Raw genomic sequence first — 21,140 nt, forward strand, 5'->3', positions numbered from 1 at the left:
GAGATTTTTATTATTGACTGGGTTGTTTTAATTTCTTGTTTTTATAGTTTTTGTGGAGAATTTGGCATTTATGAGCAAAACGAGCGGTCTGACTATAACATCATTTTTTTTGGTATTCCCACTTTAGTCTTTATTTCGGCTATGTTACATTTGCTTAGATTTATGCATTTCTCAGATCATGATATTTTTAATTACAGGACACATTGGTTATTGAGCTACAAATTTGGGTTAAGGTGAATGGGTTGTAAGAATTCCCATGTATTTGTTAGGTGAAGTGATGTTAAGTTCTGGAACAGATTAATTTTATTTTTAATCATGGAGTGGGGATTTAGTGTATTACAGTTTTTTATGTTTATAAAAGGGAGACATGTTGGGTTAATGTTGACAGATTATCTGATTGTACCAGATTTTTGTCTATAGGAGGAGACCACGTTTGGATATTAGGGTCACAGTTAGCTATATGTATTATTCTACTGGTACTTATAATAATATAATAAAGTTTAAAATCTGGTAGTCGCAAGCCTCCCCTTTCTTTTGGTAATAAAAGCTTGCCATAGCCCATTCTTGTAGATTTCAGATGCCAGATGAACCTAGAAAGGAGAGTTTCATTTTTTTGGAAAATTTCTGGGGAATGGTCAAGTTTAGGGCATTAAATTGATACGGAATTCTAGGCAAAACATTCATTTTAATGATGCTTGCTCTAGATAGGAGAAAGAGATTTATATTTATCCACCTAGATATATCTCGTTCAATGTGTTCCCATGAAATTTGAAGATTTGCTTTTAGCATTTCACTATATGCATGGGTGTAATTCATGCCCAAGTACCTTAGTTGGTATTTGAGTTTTATCCCGCTTTCAGGAAAGTAAAATTCTTTGTGGCCAATGGGGTTTACTGGGAAAATATAGGATTTCTTAAGGTTTATACCATAGTTTGATATATTGGAGAAATTTTCTATTGTTTTTAGTATTTTGTGAAAGTCAGTATTTGGAAGCTTGAAGTGGCTATTATGATCATCTGCAAAGACTGTAAACTTGAGATCAATATTTAGTAACTCAGATGTATGATATGTTTTTGGGCTGGATAGCACAGTAAAGGTTCAAAGTAGAGATTAAAGAGGTACGGGGGATAATGGACATCCTTGCCTCATTCCACTGGATATTTTCAGAGGATTGGATTTAATTTTATTTATATATAATGTTGTAAATGCATTTTGATACAGTATTAGAATTGCGTTTATAAAATCTTGTGGTATACCGAAGCAGGGTAGTATAGTAAATAAATTAGTCCACCCTATCAAAGGTGTTAGGGTGTGTATCTTTTGCCCAAGAGTTTAATCATGGTATCAAGAGCTAGGGTGTTGTTGCTTATCTCTCTGCTTTGCATAAATCCAAGTTGCTCTTGGGATATTATATATAGCAGTATCGTTTTCAGTCTGTTTGCTAATACATGAGCTAGTATTTTAATATCTGCATTTATAAGGGCAATTGGTCTATAGTTATATGGGGTTTTGATGGATCAGAATTAGGATAGTCTTGAAGAGTTATTAATATATAGATCGATTATACCATATGCAATACAATTAAAAACTCTTAGCAGGACACTGGTAGAGATAAAAAAAATCAGGCAGTGAACCCATCTGGGCCCGGGGCTTTGCTCACCTTAAGTTTGTTTATAGCTAGTTTTCTCTCTTCTACTTTGAGGGGTGTCTAAGAAATTTTGTTGGGATTCATTTAACTGAGGGAATAGTATGTTTTTTTAATAAAATCCTCCTATTGTTCACAACACAAATGATTATGAGGGTTATAATTCTTCAAAGGATTTTATTATTGCAGAGTCTTTATTGATTTACCTTTGTAGTTTATTTCAGTAATTTTGGGGAGCCCATTTTTTACATTTATTAGTCTGGCAAGCATTTTGTAGGGTATTTGTGCCCATTCTGAATATTTTTGAAGCAATCAGAGTTCAATTAAAGAATTGTTTGTATGCAAATTATTCTTTTCTTCAAGCTGTATGGAATATTGGTTTTGAAGTTCTTTTACCATTTCTTTTAATTGCTTCTCCAATTTAGTTGTATCATTGTCTCGTTTTTTTAAACCATGAAGCTTTCTGAATGAAAATACCTCTGTTAACAGCTTTTGTTGCTGCCCATTGTATGTTATAGGGGATGGCACTTACTGTGAGGTCTTTTTCAAGTTGGGCTAAAATATGTATTTCTAGTATTACTTCTTTTTGGCTTATGTTTGCATTTAAGGTCCAATTCGTATAGGTAGTATTAATTGTATTAGCTCTAGAAGTGTTGATTTAAATTTGTATTTTAGAGTGGTCTGAAATAGATCTGGGATGTATTTTATAGTTTATCTTAGAACGAGTGACGTTTTCAGAAACTAGAAAATAAATTCTTGACCATGACTTGTGTCTTGCTGAAAAAAAGGTGCATTTATTTATTGATCTGTCAGATGGGGTAGAGTACAAGGGTCCATCAGATTAAAAGTTATTAATTTTTCTAATGCTAATGTGACCTGTAGCAGTTGTTTATTTTCCTTATGTGATCTATCTTTACTGGGGTTTACTAGGGAGTTCCAATCTCCTCCAATAATGTATAATAGTTTTGAAATGTTATCAAAATATTAAAAATTTCACAAATAAAAAGGTGTTGGGTTAGTACATGAACTACAGATGTTTAAAAACACAATGGGGTTTCCTATTTGGGGATGAGAACCAACAAAGTAGCACCATCTTCCATTTCTGATTTCCGGTCTAAACTTCCCCTTGAAAAGGATTTACAAATTATAATTGATGTCCCTTTAGATGATGCATTATTTCCTGCTGCTACAACTTGTTTCACCCATTTTCTATTTGGGTCATTGCCCCACAACTCAATTGTCATACGAGTCTCTTGGAGGTATGTAATTTTTTTAGGTATGTTAGGTGCATAATCAAGTTACTTTTTATTTTATCTTGACCATTTATATTCCATGAATCAACTGCAATCATCTCTGTATTAATTCTCCTATTTAGTTTGAAAGTGTTTTTATAAAGCTTCGTAGTATAAAAAGTTGTGATATATACATATCATGTGTCAAGTAGGGTGGCATCTAATCCCCTTAATCACACTTTGCTGCACTGTGACACTCAACACATCAAAAAAGATGAATGATTATAGATCCAGTCACTAGCCACCATCTTATGCGTTCAAGTCAATAACGGTCAGATATTGATAGTACTTCACGATTTTCTACTAAGCTTAACATCATATTAACTTCAATTCAGGTAAGGGCTATGTGCACTATAACTAGAAGGGGATCCTGTATGTTCGCAGATAGTTACGAGTGCCATTTTAAAACAGACTCAAGACTTAGTTCACTTACTGGTACGGAATGTTGGTAGATAAGCTTATCCATCTTCTAACGGAAGAGAAGAAAACTTAAAAGCCAATTATTGTTCTTCCTCTACCCTTTTTCTTTCCCTCTCCTCCCTCCTGTCCCTTTCCTTCCCCCATTTTCCTTTAAAATATTTGAAATATCAAAAGCAGCTTGTATTATTTAGTACTATTCCTGTATTTATTGCTCTTAATCTTAAATTACTGGATTCTATGCCATATCTGTTACAGATAAAGTAGCATAAGGTAGGAGTTATTCATTTGGCAGACTTGTTGATTCCCCTTAACTTCTTGTTTGAGAATCCCTTAGATCAGGTTGGTGAACTTCTGTTAACAAAATTTTGGTAATAGATTACGTTTATGTTGTACAAGTTTGGCTTTTAAATCATCTTGGTCAGGTTGGCCCTTTGTTAGGTGTTCATTCCTAGTTTGAGGAGATCTTATTTGCTTTGTTTTTATCTCTTGGTAAGATCTCTACGAACCTCGTAGTGTTTCCATATTTCATTTAGTTTCATGAACTCTTAGTTCTACACTGTTGCACTTTAGATTATGCAGTCAATTGACCCAAAGCTTCATACATATCTGGCGATGATTACCTTAGTTTTTTTAATTTATTTTTGCATTTCCGATTTACCATAAGAGAAGACAAGGTACATAAGGGAGCTGTGGTAGTATGTTGCAGTTATGATAAACTGGGTAAAGGATCATTTGTCACATCAGGGCATAGCCAAAGGTTAAGCCTTCCCCACCCTTTTTTTTCTTCCTTCTCCTACCCTCTCATCCAATAAACTGAAGAAAAAGGAAAAAAAAGTTGAGTAACAACACGTTTCTTACCACAATTATTGTCATTAATACTGCACGGTGGTTTAGTTCTTTTGTCTTTGCAATTTGGGTGACAGAGTAGGATTAAAATTGCTTCTTTTTCAGGCTGTCACATAATTCAGGGAATATGTAGGAAAAGGATATATAGAGTGATGTAATACAGCCACGCCTGAAGTTCCATTTCTTCCGGATCATTGGAATGCTACAACAGCAGGTAGGGAAGGCCTCAATTGCCTATTAAATATTTATTCCTTGTAAAAAGCTTGAGCAAGGTGCTTTTCCTCTTGTTTATCTTGGCATCTTACTTTTGCGACTCTCAATGGACTGCATTACTTGCTTGGAGTTTTATTAAACTGTCACAGGAAAGTGAATTTAGCTTCCTCAGGGGTCTAGATTTGGATTTTAGCTCCGTTATGCTGGAAGGTTAATGTTGCGGGGTATTTCATTTGGAAACTTTTTTTTTTTTAAATCTAGGAGGTACACACAATAAGCCGATAATTTCTGTTGTTTTTAGTTGCTGCTGGCAGGTCTTGTGATACTGTAATCTTATGCCCCCCTCCAGCTGATACTTTGTACATGTGCAGCATTTAGCAGTCTCACATAGATTTGTCGGTACTTGCGTATTATTGCAACGCAACCAGATTTCTGAAGTCGCAGAAATCGTTATGGTTGTGAGAAAAGTGGCTTATGAACCTTTACAGGGTTGCGTATGCAAGTAAGTAGTAATGTTTCATTCAGAGTTTGAGGCAGGGACAGAAATAACAGTCCAGTTCTGTACTCCTGACTGCCGTGTATTTGTTTGGGTGAAGTGCACCACGGTACGTGCATCAGAAATCCCGCTTTGCTGATTACATCAGCAGCAAAGGGAAGTCACACAGGAATATTCCAAATATGTCACTGTTCAGGGCCAGTAAGCATGAAAATGAAAGATGCCTGCAACAAATACTGGACAAGAGGGCACCGATTCTTCAGTCACTGTTGTCTTTCTCCCCAGTGCGGTAGTCCCATGCCAGGGGTGTTAAACGTTATCCCTTTTCACACACACTGGCCTGTATATCTGAAGTTGCTTACTGGCAGCAGCCACTTACAGTAGTAGCAAGAGGTGCTGTAAATATTGAATAATTCACACCCAAGAGGTGCTGTAAATATTGAATAATTCACACCCACATTTCCCAAATATAGCATTCACACATTACAGTGTGTACATGTAACCACATTTCAAATGGCCTGGTTGTGTTGTAGGGAACGCGGTGAGTTCTATGACTTCAAACAGTAACAATGACTGAGAAGCAGCAGTCCTGTTTATAAGTCGGGGAAGGGCGTTACCTAGGAAGAGAAATTTACACATTATTCCTCTTCCCATGTGAAAAATAGAATACTACTGAAGACTTTACATACCCCTTCTTAGGTTAGCAGACCTCGTTTCACACAAACATTATGATTTCTGCACCTACTTAAATCTGGTTGCGATAATACGCAAGTACTGATTTGTCTTGGATTATCAGATATTTGTGCTCTTCTGAGGGATCGGCATGCTCTTTCAATGGTTGTTGCTGTGTCTTTCGGCTTTTCCCAGTTAGGGGTCGCCACAGAGGAACTCCGGTCAGCTAATGATTGGTAGTCGATTTTTACGTGCCGAGTTACCAGCCCTGACGCACAACCTTCAACGAAGGTACACCCATTCACGCATGTCTCCACGCAGAAGAAGCTCTAGCTGAGAATCGAACCAGACAGCATCCGACTGCGAGGCGACAATGCTACCGCAGGACACACTGTCTCTACCCTCCTACTAGACCTCTCTAAAGCCTTTGATACTATCTCCCACAATTTATTACTAACTAAACTCCCCAAGCTTAACTGATCACTCTCTTCTCTGAACTGGTTCAATAGCTACTTATCCAATAGATATCAGGCAGTGAGATGGAAAAAAAAGCCACCTCCCCTTTCATCAACACCCCAACCTGTGTTCCCCAAGGATCTATACTGGGTTCCCTGCATTTCAATATATTCATAAACGATTTGCATAACTCTATCCCTTCAACTAAAATTATCCAACACTCAGATGATTCAACTATAATCTGCTCTGCTACCTCCATCCCCACACTGCTAAAGGTTACTCAAGATGCATTTGCAACCACCGAACAATGGATGAAAACAAATCACCTTGTACTCAATGCCTCCAAAACCAAAGTAATGGTATTCACCCCCTCTAAAGCTACCTTTTTCAAGCCAAGTAATTTCACTATTACTAGTCACAACAATACACCCTTAGAACTGGTATCTGAGGCCAAATTGCTTGGGGTCCAAATTGATAGTCAGCTTAAATTCAATTCCCATCTTCAACTAAATATATATTAAAAAAAAAAACAAAAAAAACTCTGCGTGCTCTACAGACAGAATCGTTATCTTACACACTCCACCAAACTCATCCTATCTACCACATTTCTCATCCCATCCCTCCTCTATGGGGCCCCACTTCTAACTAACCTACAATCTTCTCTCAAAGCACAACTCTCCTCTTGCTATAACAAAATTGTCAAGTTTGCTACCTCCCATAAGTCCTCCTCACACCACTGTTCAGCTCTCCACAAACTAAAGTAGTATCACCTAATCTACGTCCAACTGACTCTTGCACACAAATTCATCTTCAATCCCTCCCTCTGCCCATCCCTTTCCTCTACCTTCAAAATGCACCTCCCTGATAGAATTCTAAGATCTAACAACCAAAAACTTAATTTAACTGTATAAACCAATTCGCCCCCCTGGAAAAAAATCTCTTATCCTACAGTCTTGCTCGTCTCTGGAACTCCTTACCCCCATCCATTTGTACCATCACAAATCTCACTCAAAAAATCCCTTCACTCACACCTAATTTCCCAGTGGGAATGCTCCTGCTCCCACACAACATAATCTCCTCATACTGAGAATTTTCACTTCTCCTCCCCTACTCATAATGAGAATTTCTACTTACTCTCCTAGACTCATATATCTTGCTCTTGCTTGTATTAGCTTTTTCTGAATACTTAAAGGTACCTTAGTGTAAATATATCCTCTGATGGAAAAGGTTCTCTGTTTCTATATTGAAAGGTTCTATGTCAGCTCATATACCTTTCTCTTGATTGTATTAAGCTACTCACCCTGAATGTATGAAAGATATCTCCAGTGTAACCCACCCTAAGTTGTGAAAGCCTCTCAGTTTCTATATTGTAAATTTTCAGCGATACAAGATTGTAATATTTGTATATGTTTGTACACTAGTCTACTGTATTTCCGAGTCCATAGGAACTGTATAATTAAAACTAAATACCTTATTGCAACCTTGATAATTGTTTTTGGAGCTTTTCTCCCCAGGACTCCATTGAAAACGGGTTCTTCTGGCCCAATGGACTATCCTGGTAAACCAACTGCAAATAAATACATTTTCCAAAATTTACTTTATGATTGAAGGTATTTGTCCATGATCAATGCTCTCTGAAATTCCTTGGAGTATGATATTTCTGTGGCTTCTTGCCTCAAGATCTACGATTATTTGTTGGATATCCTTGATGTTTATAGCATTCATTTGTAGGTTATTTTCTTTTCATCAAAGTATTTTTGCCTCATTTTGGTCCAGGCATGTCACAATCTGAACCAGGCTGTTACTAAAGGAGGCAAGTTTTAGGGAAAAGTTTTGAATTCCCGATTGTAAGAGTTGTAGAGCTAGTTTAAGATCATCCAGGGAGTAAGTGGTTGGATCCTGTTTCGACGTTAAGGCCTTTTTAATAGTCTCCTGTTGCAGTTTATTAGTTTTTTGTCATTTTGAGGTAATGTCCTTTTCTGGTGATGATATCTGAGAGTTTAGTTTTTGATGTTTCAGTTTCCAATGTATCAGCTTGGTCTGACATTTTGATTGTTTAGAGTTTCATCTATTTTCTTTCTTTTAGGCCCAGATATCTGGAATGAGCAGACAACATGCGGTCAAGACTCCTGAGTTCAGGTAAGTATATTTTTTGTAAGTTAAGACCAGACTGCTGCAATAATATTCAGGTTGAAATAGTTTATGTTAATTTTCCTAATTCCTCTTGGTTTTACCAACTTTTTTTGATTTATATATTTGACTAAATGGCCAGATTATAATAGGAGTAACAGAAGTATCACAGCTCATGTGTCTATCGACCTGCAACCATCTTGGAATCCCCCAAAGAACACCTTTAAGAAATTGCTTAGCCTCAAATCAAGAAGCTATTGAGGGAGTTAAAGGCAGACAAGCAGAAAGAGCTAAGTGGGCCTTAAAGAATAGGACAAAACAGTAGTGAGCAACTCATCAAATAAGAGAAGGGACATCCACAGTAAGTGGGTCCAGGTCACGAAAGAGACACCAAATAGAAAACCTCTCCCATTTAGATAAGTAGGATTTCCTAGTAGGTTTCCTGGCCTCCTGCAGGACCTACAGCACATCCTCAGAAAAAAAAGGTGTCTATGAGGGATCAAAACCCTATCACCCACAGTGTCAACTGAAGCAAGGACAGGTGGGGATGGATGAGAGATCCCTTGTTTTGTGCGACTAAATCCACCCTGTGAGGTAACTTGTGATGGATTACTTCTGCATCTAGCCAAGGGCAGAGGGAACCAGTGCTGTTGCAGCCAAAAGGGAGTCAACAAGATTTTGGGAGCATCCTGGTGAATCTTGAACAGGACTCTAGGAATGAGAGGGAATGCATAAAGAATCATCCCCTTCCAAGAAAATGAGAGAGCATCCACATTCCATACCAGAGGACTTGGTACTCTGGCACAAAACAGAGAAAGTTGGTTATTCAGAGGGGAGAAAGATCTATTTGAAGAGTACCCCCACTGGTGAACAATGTCCAGAAACACATCCCTGTGAAGCACCTATTCATGGGACTGAGCGAAAGACCTCCTCACAGTGTCTGCCACAATGTTCCGATCTGAAGGAATATAAATTACCTGAAGGGTCACTTAATACTAGAGAGCCAGATCCCATACCAGAAGTACCACCCAGTAAAGAAGGCAAGATCTTGTTCCCCCCTGTTTGCATGGTCTGTAAATACCCCGAGAGGCCCCAGAGAAAAAAGATGAAAGGTCTGAAGAAACAGCATAACAACTCTCATCTCTGATGTGCTCCTGCTGACAAGGCAACCACATTCCCTGAACCTTCAAGGAGCCAAGCGTTGCTCCCCATCCCACATCTGAACAGATCCTGAGAGGGAAAAGGAGGATGAAAAGGGAGCCCTAGCATAAGGAAAAACAAACAGATGGTTTAAAACACGGTTCAGAGTGATGGCAAACAAATTCAGAGGATGGTATGCCTGAACGTCACCTTTATGCATTACGCTACTTAATGCAATGGTAAACTTTGGTAGACTGGCCGGACCACAAGCTTTTTCAAGACAGGGAATCCCGTAAGTTATGAATAATGCAACGGTGAATGCAAGTACATCACCTTTTCTAAACTACTATGAGCATAACGCAAATATATGCTAGTCTTTAGATTTGCACCAGAGAATAAACCCCACAATCTGCCCTAGGAAGCAATCTAATCCAAGTGCCCCTAAACCTAATACCCTAGCCTCCATATTATTCCAGACAAAGCTGATCATTATGGGGGAACAAATGCCCCAAAATCAAGGACGTTTTATATATCTAGTCCAATTCCTTTAGCACAGGTTTTTGCAATCGGCATGTATTTTTCTAATGCACTGGTAGTGTACAACTCCAGTACCTGGCATTACTAACAGTGTTCTTCTTTCGGCTTTTCCCGGTTAGGGGTCGCCACAGCAGATCACCTGTCTGCTCATGATTGGCAGTGGAGTTTTACAGTGTCGAGTTGCCAGCCCGGCACCCAACCTTCCACTGAAGGCGCGCACACACACTCACACCTAGGGCCAATTTGGAGTGTCCAATCCACCTACTGCATGTCTTTGGGATGTGGGAGGAAACCGGAGCACCCGGAGGAAACCCACGCAACCACAGGGAAGACATGCAGACTCCACACAGAAGGCACCCCAGCCAAGGATCGAACCGGAGAACCTCTTGCTGCGAGGCGACAATACTAACAGTAATCCTCCATATTTTCAGAAAGCTAAATATTTTGAGACAAGGCAAAACAGGAAACATTCTACAAAATTCTAGACAGTTCGATAAACTATCAATGAAAACAAATCCTTAGGAATTGTAAAAAAAAAATAAATAAATTTGTTAAAAAAAAAAAAAAAAAAAAAAAAAAAAAAAAAAAATGCACAAGCCACGGTTACCCTCTACACGTACAAAACGCGATGTTTTGCAACATAGCCCGGCTAGCTCAGTCGGTAGAGCATGAGACTCTTAATCTCAGGGTCGTGGGTTCGAGCCCCACGTTGGGCGTAAATATTTTTGTTTTGTAGCATTTAGTTCTCGATTCACTCGACTGATTGACTTTATTAAAATCATTTTATCACACCACAATCTAAAATATGTCCACGATGTCTCGCTGATTATTCAAAGTTAACTTTGACAATGTATCACACCACAATCTGGAATATCGCCTTGAATACATGTCTAACTACACATGTGCTTTCAGACGATTCGTGAACTTAAAATATGTCCACGATGTCTCGCTTAACTTTGACAATGTTCGGGACGGGTACAAATGAACAATTCAGGATTCCAAATAATAATCCAATGACGGTACCTACGGAGCAATTACACAAGTCACTTTCCGATTCGGCAAACCTCGACATAAAACTAGTTTATGCGTTAGCCACCGACTATTTTAAGGGATACAGCTGATGTGCATTCTAGAAACGTAAATAAACTAAAATCATAGGTCTACCAGAAAGGTTCAGGAATTTACTTAGTATCGACTGCGGTATGTTGCATAGTAAATCATTGCGATTGGTTACTGCTAACATAAAAAAATGGCCAACTACTTCCTTAGGTCGCTCACATTCCTTTAGGAAGGACGAAGCAGAGGTACGTTTACTAGAATGTGGCCATTTGCGCAGCCACAAATAGGGCAGAGAAAAGAAAAAAATTAAAACATAGCTCTCAACCTTCCATCTCCAAAATGGGGAACACTAGCCCTCATAATGTGGAACAAATACTAATGGCTTACTGACAACTTCACTAGGAATGTCATAGGATGGTTAAAATATGCTGGTACTTTAATGAATTAATATGATTTCTGTTTACTATGGATTTCACTTAAATAAATCTCCAACACTGAATGTGTTACAAACCCTTTCAATGTGGAACTTAGAAGAACATGAACTTTAAGACCCCAAATAAGGTGCGTTCCTCGTAATGAGGTACACTTGAGAAGCATGCTTTAAAACTACGTAGGGTGATGTGACAATTTAAAACGTGCAGGACAATCAGACTAAGTTAACATTAATCATCTATTCAACTTGCGTTCTCACCTGTTCACTACTCCCTACTAACATTACAGACCATAAATAAACTAATGAACAAGTTAGAGCTTTAAACGCCAAGAACCACCATATCAAGTAAGAAACGACACCAAGAGACAAAGCTTATCACGACCTGCTTGCAGCACATACTGCTTTAACAGGCATCAGACCCGGTAAACAAATGTCACACGGGAATCCGGAACTTTCACATCTCACTCTCTAACCAACCTATCCCATTACACCAGTCTGTGGCGCTCCCTATGGTGTATACAAACGCTGCACTTGTCACCATCGACAAAAAGAACCTGCTCCGCATTAAACTCACTCACATTTAGTTCAGCGATATAATTTCAAGAAGAGCTCCAACGCATTACAATCTTACCAAACCAACATTAAGGACACGCTTAAAAATAAAACACAACGACAACTTCGAGTTTAACACATATAAATACTTCTGAAATAAAAGATAGTAACTTTACGTAAAACTGTAAATGGTACATTTAACTTTACCTTACTAACTTAAATCTCCTCTCCTACTTTTCGTTATTAAAAAGCGATTCCTTACAGCTCTGTCCTCTCCCTCTGCTCAGCAATACTACAAACCAACGTCCAAACCTACCTACAGACAAGTCTAACAGGTTGAGAAAATGAATGAAGAGGAAAAAACTTGGGAGTCAGTACACCTCCCACCAGATGCATGCGCGCAACAAACGACACCGCCCTTTAAGCTAGAAGAAAGAAGGGTTGTACTTATCAACAGGTACTTGGGTGTAGAGAAGTTTTGGTAACGTTGTGTGTTTGTTTGTTTAACCTTTCACACATTTTATTGTGGGAGAATGCTTACGTTTATGCATGGCTTTTCAATCTGCATGTTTACCATATAACTTAAAATATAGCTATTTTCCTAATCAATTTTAAGATAGATGTTATTATCGTACATGTGTATTTTACTCCGCTGTTTCTTGGTGGGAACAGTATAAAACTCACGCTCTACGACGTTTCGGTGGTGTTGCAACAATTTGCCGCGGCGCGCGTTCTATTCCAAACTTAACTGTAATTTTCTTTTTTTTAACGACGTTAACCTGTTTATTATGTATGCACGTTTGACTTTCTCTCTGAGCGACAAACTTTATCCCGGAGTAGATTTTCATGCGTGTGTGTGAAACCGATCTTTCTTAGAAATTTGGAGTGTTTACAATAAACGATGATAGCTGTTTATTTGTACACCATCTCAATGCAAATATGACCATAATAAAACTGATAGTACTATGATGTTATCATTATTTAATAGTTCCATGTCTGTTAAACTGTTATAGTGAGGATAGAGTGACTGTTTACAGGGTCCCTGGCCTGGAGGAGTCGTATGCGACTCGAGAGGATGGATGAATCACTAAGTAAATTCTGCACTCTACCACCCGGAACCAGGGAAACTGCACAGTCTGATAGTACAATTTGTAGTTCTGACACATCATTGAGTATTGAAGTCACCAAACAACGACAGACATTGATCCCCACATTTCATGTCCTTCAGTTATCGCGCGGTAATGCAAACCCAGTTATTATTCCAACCTAAGTTATAAAAGCAATGTTTAACATCTATCCCTGGGGCCTTTGTCTCGCTATTAGTTTGTTTTTGTGTTACAAAGTGCAGAGGTTATAGCCCTTGCAAGAGTGTAGACAGAACATTCCAGTTTGTACTAACTCACTGGTTCCGAAACTTTCTAAAGGAAATAGCTTGCCTCCCCCAATCATCCCAGTGTCCCCTTACTTTGCTATTTCTCCCCAGATGCCATAAACACTTTTCAAGACTCTGTGTGCATACTGTTTACTACAGATATTTGTATTTAATTTAAAACTTATTTCAAATTTTATAGCATAAATACTGACAGACATTTGCTAAACAAAGCAATACTGTCTCCCAGTAAGACTTACCATTAAAACGTCTCTGCCTTTGAAACTATTCATTGAAACCCACATTGAAAGAAAGTGCATTGGGCCAGTGGCGGATTAAGTTTACCTTTGGTTTGTTTTCAAGGCCCCTTGCACACTTATTTAGGACCATGCAAAAGTTCTTTGCTGCACTTTCCTGATTGTATTAAATTATATCCATTGAATGATACAGCACTTGTTAGTGTTTTAAATTTATAGTTTGGAATATTTTTCTAGTAAGCAATGACATAAAACATATGAAACAATTACAAAACTGCCCAATTCAGAACATTTCAACCATAAAAGGCGTCTCAAACTTCTGCCATTACAATCCACCAATACCAGTCAATATGCACAATATCTGCAGAAGTAAAAGTCATTTGAATAATGAAAATGTTGCTGTTAGCAAATAACTTTAATATTTCAGTGTTTCGTCTGCAAATTCAGTACCTGCTGCCCTAGAATGTGTTGTTTTAACAGTGCCTTGAATTATATTGCACCATTTTTGTTTTCACCAGTACCAGATTTGTAAGGCTGTCTAACTCCTAATGTTTTCTTGAAAGGAGTGAATCTTTGAGTAAGAAGGTGTTTGTCGACTCCTAATTACCTTTCTATTGATAGGTTTTGCCAGTTAAACATGAGCAGGAAGAAGAAATGGAAGCTGGACTTTGGCAGCCAACTGCGAGAAGGACAGATATTTCTTTGTGTGCATTTCGTTTTTAAAGACAGAGCGTAGAACCATGTGCTGCTGTATTACACTGACCACAGATTCAGGGTGACTGTGATCCTCTTGTGTGTTTTAAACAGGATCTGGAAAGTCAAGCTCCTTAAGGCCTTTCTTTGTGAAGGTGTACAAAGAGTACGGGGTACTTTCCTAATAGTATCTGTGACGTCCGTTGAACACCAATGTAGCTTTTCCGTTTTTTTCTGTTTGGCGGACCGAGCAGCTCAGTCTTCAGATTATTAGCCTCCAGTCTGGAGTCCTGCTTTCTTTCTGCTGCTGTAAAGCACTCTGGATGGTAGGTTAACATCACTCTTACACACAGCTATCCCGTCGAGGAGGAGGATTTCAGTGTTGCTTTCTGCTTCAGAGTGAAAGCGATGAGATGCTGTGGAAAACAGGAATCGTATGTCCCCAAACTGTGGCATGCAGCCTTTATTCTACCCCTCCATAAAGGAGGCAAAAATAATAACATCTCCAGCTTCCGACCCATAGCAATTCTCTCCCCTATTTCAAAAATTCTTGAGAAGTGCATCCACCTCCAGCTCATGCCTTTCCTTACAAATAATCAACTCCTCACCCCAACACAACATGGGTTCCAGCCTGGCCATAGCACAATAACTGCTCTTTTCTCTTTTCTAGACATCATAAACTAAGCCTGTGACTCTGGAGAACTTGTATCCACAGTCGTCCTTGACCTCTCCAAGGCTTTCGATACAGTCTCCCATACCCAGTTCCTTAACCACCTTTCTAATCTTAACCTCTCACAAAACACCATTATCTGGTTCAGAAGCTACCTCTCTGATAGATCTCAGACCGTGAAATGGAAAACTGGCACCTCAGCCTTCCTTCCTACCCCAACCGTAGTACCCCAGGGATCCATACTTGGCCCTATGCTCTTCAATATCTTCATTAATGATTTCCATGCAGCCATTCCTAACACTAAGATAGTACAATGTGCAGATGACTCAACTTTAGTTTGCTGTGCTTCTAACCTCCCTGAGCTCCAAACAAAAACTCAAACTGCTTTCTCAACTACTGAGAACTGGGTGCTTCAAAATCACCTTTCTCTCAATGTCAACAAATCAAAAATCGTACTATTCTCGCCCTCAGAATCTCTCCCCCTCAACAAAACCTCTTTCAATATTATCAGCCATGCCAACTCCACTATAGAAGTTGTTCCTTTTGCTAAACTTCTTGGGTTTACTATTGACGAATACGTAAAATTTGATATCCATATTCAGCTAAATATTAAGAAAACACGTCAGAAACTTGGCATGCTGTACAGAAACTCCCACTTCCTCTTCTGTCCTCTTCAACAAGACAGACTCTCGCCACTATCTACTTACTACCTTCACTGATGTATGGTGCTCCCCTACTAGCCAACCTATCTTCCTCCATCTTTTCTAAGCTGGAAACCTGTTGCAACAAAATCTCAAAGTTCGCCACCACATCCAAATACCCCACCCACCATTGTATACCTTTCCACCTGCTGCAATGGGTAGAACTTCCAAACTACCTTGACTACCTCTAACTCACCACAGCTCACAAGCTTATTTTTAAACCAACTAAATGCCCAGCACTAACAAACATCTTACCATTATACACCCCACACACAACTCTTAAGATCTGCCCACCAAAGTCTAATTTCTGTATACAAACCAAATCATCCCACTGGTCAGCTTCTCCTATCCTGTTCCTTAACCAAAAAATGGAATTCACTCCCTCCGTCTCTAAGAATTTCTGAAAACTTTGAACACTTCAAAACCCAGCTCCATTCTTACCTCTCCTATAAACGGAAATGCAATTGTACTCTACTTACCTAACCTGCTTAATACATTCATTACATATTAGGTTTCTTCATCCTTACCCTTTAGGGATTAACCTTATTTACTGCCTTTTATACCATTCACAGATGATTTAAAACCTCTGTACAATTTTATTTCTTTACTACTGTTCTCCAATCTGTAAATATGTATTGTATTTTACTCTGTTGCTGTTTTACTTTGCTTAGTTTTGCTATTTAATATTTACAATTTACTTAATTGGTACTATTTCTACTATGTATTATGGAGCTTTTCTCCCCGGGCCTCCACTGAAAACCGGCTCCTTGAGCCCAGTGGACCTCCTCGGTCATCAAACTGGAAATAAATAAAAACTGAAGTTAACTTACCATTCTGATTCATCGTTTACTACAGCAGAAAGCAGGAGTGCAGACTTGAGGATAATATCTGAAGACTGAGCTGCTCGCTGAATTCACCATTTGACGTCTTTAAAGCATGCTACCCGCAAACCCTAAAATTCTAACCCTTAATAGTCTTACAAACCCACCACCAATATCCTAGAAGACTTTTTAACAGTTCACCCTTCCCGATCAGACTTATTTGTTGTAGTTTTAGTAAAAGAGAAGAAAGTATACCATGTGGCAAAATCTGGTTACGATAATACATAAGAACCATAAAATCTACCCCTTTTTCATGTTCCTTGTGTTTATATTCTATCTGAATTACATCTCTCTGATTATATGTTGAATCCTACTCCTATAGTGATCCTATGAACAGCCACTACCATCCATGGCGTTTACAAGGCAGTTAGGCCTGTCAATCTACTTCTGTTCCCTTTCTTTTTCATTTTACGCTGCACACCTAGGGATAGTATAGAGTCACCAATCCACGTCTTTGGGAGGTAAAAATGATGTACCCACTCTTAAAGATTTGTGACTAGCTCTGCACAACCAGCCACTCAAGACTTGTACATTACCATGTACCCTAGGTTTAGAAAAAAAGGGTTTAACTTACAAAAGGATGACAGTCTAACTATATAGTCAAACTCTGATAAATGCTTGGTTTTGTAATGTATTTAGTTAGTAAAGCATGGCTAAATGCATATGAGAAGTTGCTCTTTTTTCCTTGAAGCAAGTCTGTATTGGATATTTTCATAGGTGTGTAATAGGCTAATGGCCCTGGAGCCTTTACAAGCCTAGGCCAAAAAAATTGCCCAGGCACCGTGCCACCTGATTTTAGCTCACAGTGCCCAAATCCAGTAGGGCAACTGAAATGATCCCTGGAGTGAACTTTCTGTTACCCATCCACTCATCAAGATTTCTCTTGAAGAGGACCAGCGAGCTGCTCTAATTGACATGAATGGGAAGCTTATTCCAGAGTATGGGTAGTCTTTGGGAGATGAACCTGTCCCTCCCACATGTTCTGTTAATTGTGGTAATGAGTTTGCGATCTCTGGAGCTTGTGACGTGGGGGGATTTGGGATTTCTTTAGGTGTAGGACTTTAAGTAGGCCTGGGTCGGATATGGGTTTGTAAGTCAAGCAGAGATAATCTCTAAGTAGACTACGAGACTGAGAACAGCTGAAGTTTCTTGAGTCTGTCCATATAGGACATGTGTTTTAGGCCTAGGATCCTTTTTGTGAGGTACTTTTGTGGCCTCTGCAGTTGTTGTGTTTGGTCAGGTACATGCCAAACAGGGCGTTATATTCGATGATTGATCTAATGAGGGATGAGTAGAGAGGGATGATGACCTCTTTCTTCCTGGATGCAAAACCTTTTGTTATAAGATGTGCCACGTAGAAGGACTTTCTGACCACAGTGGCAATGTGGTGGTTGAAGGTGAGGTGGCTGTCGGCCTGGGTGACCAGATCTCTTATGGCTCCTTCAGTGTTAGGTGGGCTCCCATCAATGTGGTAATTTGTGGGAACTGAGTTTTTTCCAAAGAGGAGGATGATGCATTTTTTGGCGTTAAGCTTCAGGTCATTGTTCCGACACCAGTCATTGGTCTCAGAGAGGCCCTTTTGTAGGATGTCTGCATCACTTGTGGAGTTAATTGTGACTGCTAGCTTGCAGTCATCAGCAAACTTGGTCAGCCAGAGTTGTCCTGTGTTGGCCTGGACTTCTGAGAAGTAGGTACCAAACAGGAGAGAGCCCAGGACCAAGCCCTGTGGGACTCCACTCATGACTGATCGACAGTCAGACTTGGAATCCACAACTTTCACTCTGTGGGTCCTGTCTGTTAGCCAATTTGCAACCCACCTAGTGATGTAAGGCTTGATGCCTAGTTTGGTGAGTTTATCAATGATACCTGAGTGGGGAATGGTATCAAAGGCCTTGGCCAGGTCGAGGTAAGCTGTATGCACTGCCTTACCCTCATCCACAGCCTTGGTGACTCCCTTGAAGTAGGCAACCAGGTTCAGCAGGCAGGATCTCCCCTAGACAAAGCCAAACTGTGCGGGGTCAAGAGTTTGGAGGTTGCCTATATCTTTGTTAAGCAGAACCATGATGATGCGCTCTATAGCTTTGCATACCAGATTCGACAGGCTAATGGGGCAACAGTTCCCAGGGTCTGTATGGTGCGGGATGACTGCAACAGTGAGCCATTCCTTAGGGACATAGCCTGAGGTAAGGCTGTGATTGAACAAGGCACACAGGTGTGGTGCCAGTTTGTTTTGTAGCTCCTGTAGGAGGTGGTCAGGGATATTATCAGGTCCCATGGACGCTGTATTCTTGGCTTTGGACAATGCAGCTTTTACTTGTGCCACAGAAATGGTGGGTACCAAGCTTTCTTCTGGTATTGTGATAGGGCTCTGGGGGGGGGGGGTTAAAGTTGGCACTGAATCTGTCTGCCAGTATGTTGGCTATATCTGTTGGCTCAGTATAGGAGGTGGCATTGTGCAATAACTCAGAGCAAATATGGTATTGCCTTTGAGGTTTTTGATATAGCTATAGAAGGCTTCTATGTTATAGAATGAAAACCTACACTGTGCTAGTCTTTCTAAATACTCTTTTTTGAGATACAGTCCTATTGAGTCTAATTGATTGTTCACCATTACGCCAAATAAGCACATGACAGCTGGAGCTTTGTGATTGGTAATTATAACTGTCTTTAGTCAACCAGAACACACTATTTTCTTTATTTTTCTTATAATATCATTATCACTTATTAATGTATGTATAACTAAATATTGTACAGTTAAGAGGTACAAAGATTAACATCAATGAAAAAATAAATGTGTAATCAAATTCGCATGAAAGAAATGAAATAAACGGACAGCAAGTTATTTCACCTCTATTGGATAACTCATCTCAGAAATCCCATTGAGTTGTATTATGTATCTGACATCAGTAATCAATGTTATGTATTTTCCTGTACCACTATAGATTTTAAAACAAGAACTTCTGAAGTAGGGATGTCCAACAGTTGGCCCTCTGGCCATATGTATCCCACCAAAATATTTTTTCTGGCCCATGGCATGTCCCACACCAAACTACTTTGCCTATGTAGATGCCTATTGGGACATGATAATGTACCCCAAACCTTGCCTTGAAGATCCCTATTCTACACCCTTTTGTTTATATGATGAGCCTTTACCATATCACTGTCACATTTGTGTTCTCCTAAATATCTTGCATAAAAAGACAGAATGGTTCATAGAAATTCAAATTTTGTTCAAATTCATGAAGTAATTCAGCTTTTGCTTCAGATTAAGCTGCTTACTCTGACACCCATTTTCACCCTTTTCATTCATGTACTAAATGCACTTGTAGTCTTTCCACAGCAAATCTGTCTATTTGATAACTTAGCCTGTGTTCAAGACCTCACATTGTGAATCTCTTTCACTACACTTATTAGATCTGTGTTTCGTTCCCATGTCTTCAGAGCAGCTATGAAGGAGCATCTTATACCTGAAGTATTATGTATACACTGCAGTGTTTTAACCAAACCTGTACTAATACACCAGCTGAGATCTGTTCCTTATAGATGCCCTTTAAGTAGGCCTTATGCATTGCCAATCTGCAAAGGTCAATGATGACTAATTCTGTCTTGTTGATGGTGGATTTTTATTTAGTCTTTCTTGCAATTTTCTGTTTTCAATAGCTTATTTAACTACTGATCTTGTATTTCCATAGTAGTGACAGTGTTGAGTATTATAATGGATGTTTTCTATTTTTATGCAGTATTGTAAATGAAGAAATTTCTTCCCGTATGTTATACAGTCCCTTTTGTAACTTAAAGGACTATATATGGTCAAAAGCTGAAAAACAAAATTTGTCCTGATGTTCTGTGGTATGTTGCTGCACTGCACTGCACCACTATAAACAGCTTTTTACTTTGCCCTACAACAAAACTGCCTGATGAAGTTAACTACACTGAAGTTTTATTTTCTGCTTTACCTAAGCCTTATCCTTTCCATACTTTAGCATGTGTCCTTAGAAGATGACATTTTTTAACATTCCTCTATTTTTCATTTGATATTTACTTTAGAATGGAAATAATTTGTAAGTTCTTCCTTTAAGAACCTGTGAGCAATGTCCATATTTTTTTCAGTGACTTTCTCTGTCCATGTTCTTTGCCATATTTCGTTTTGAAGAGACTTTTTCTTGTATAGCTGAAATGGTGCTTAAATTGTGGATCAACTCGCTGAGATTGTCTTGAGTCTATCTCTCTCTCTGTCTCAGTCCCACACATTAGCCAATTCAGCATTTCCAGTCCCATTTTTTCAAGCAGTATCATGGAGAAAGGGGAAGCAGTTTCCTATACAGAGATCAGCATTCTGCATTCTATGTCAGTTAATTGAACTGTCCCTATTTCACTATGATAGTACAGTCTTGGAGTTAGTATATGAAAGAAGCAGGATGTGTGAAGGCTTGCTTATCCCCACATGTGGTGCAGGGGGGCTTGCCGTACAAAAGCACTTATTTTATTCTAGCTCAGTCATGTTAAGGCTGGATGTCAATACATGCATATCTCAACTTGACATTATCAGCTAGTTGTCTTAGCAGCAGACTGGCCTTGTCAGTAACTTGAGCTTGATGAGCCTATGCTTGATGCGATTGTAAAACTGGACCAGATCCATGTTTTGTAAAGGTTAAGACAGAACTCTCTGTTAGCCAGC

General features: G+C 39.1%; 1 protein-coding gene, 1 long non-coding RNA gene and 1 other non-coding gene across 5 annotated transcripts in view; 2 read left to right on the forward strand and 1 right to left on the reverse strand.

The window, feature by feature from the left end:
* Nucleotides 1-12,291, reverse strand: part of ELOVL7 (ELOVL fatty acid elongase 7) — a 1,867,033-nt gene extending 1,854,742 nt beyond the window's left edge. Inside the window, exon 1 of one of the 3 annotated variants that reach the window (XM_044063813.1) lies at nt 12,208-12,291. The gene's annotated coding sequence lies outside the window, so the exon portion shown is untranslated. Of the gene's footprint in view, nt 1-12,098 lie in introns of all 3 variants that reach the window. The other 2 variants (XM_044063812.1, XM_044063814.1) reach the window with 2 other exon arrangements.
* Nucleotides 10,491-10,563, forward strand: TRNAK-CUU. The gene has a single exon. It is a non-coding gene; the product is annotated as a tRNA-Lys (tRNA).
* Nucleotides 12,289-21,140, forward strand: part of LOC122795568 — an 82,582-nt gene continuing 73,730 nt past the window's right edge. Inside the window, exon 1 of the long non-coding RNA XR_006363829.1 lies at nt 12,289-12,348. This is a non-coding gene — a long non-coding RNA (uncharacterized LOC122795568). The remainder of the gene's footprint in view (nt 12,349-21,140) is intronic.

This window comes from Protopterus annectens, chromosome 2.part2, assembly GCF_019279795.1.
Source record: "Protopterus annectens isolate FY-2018-M chromosome 2.part2, PAN1.0, whole genome shotgun sequence".
NCBI classification, from domain to species: domain Eukaryota; kingdom Metazoa; phylum Chordata; order Ceratodontiformes; family Protopteridae; genus Protopterus; species Protopterus annectens.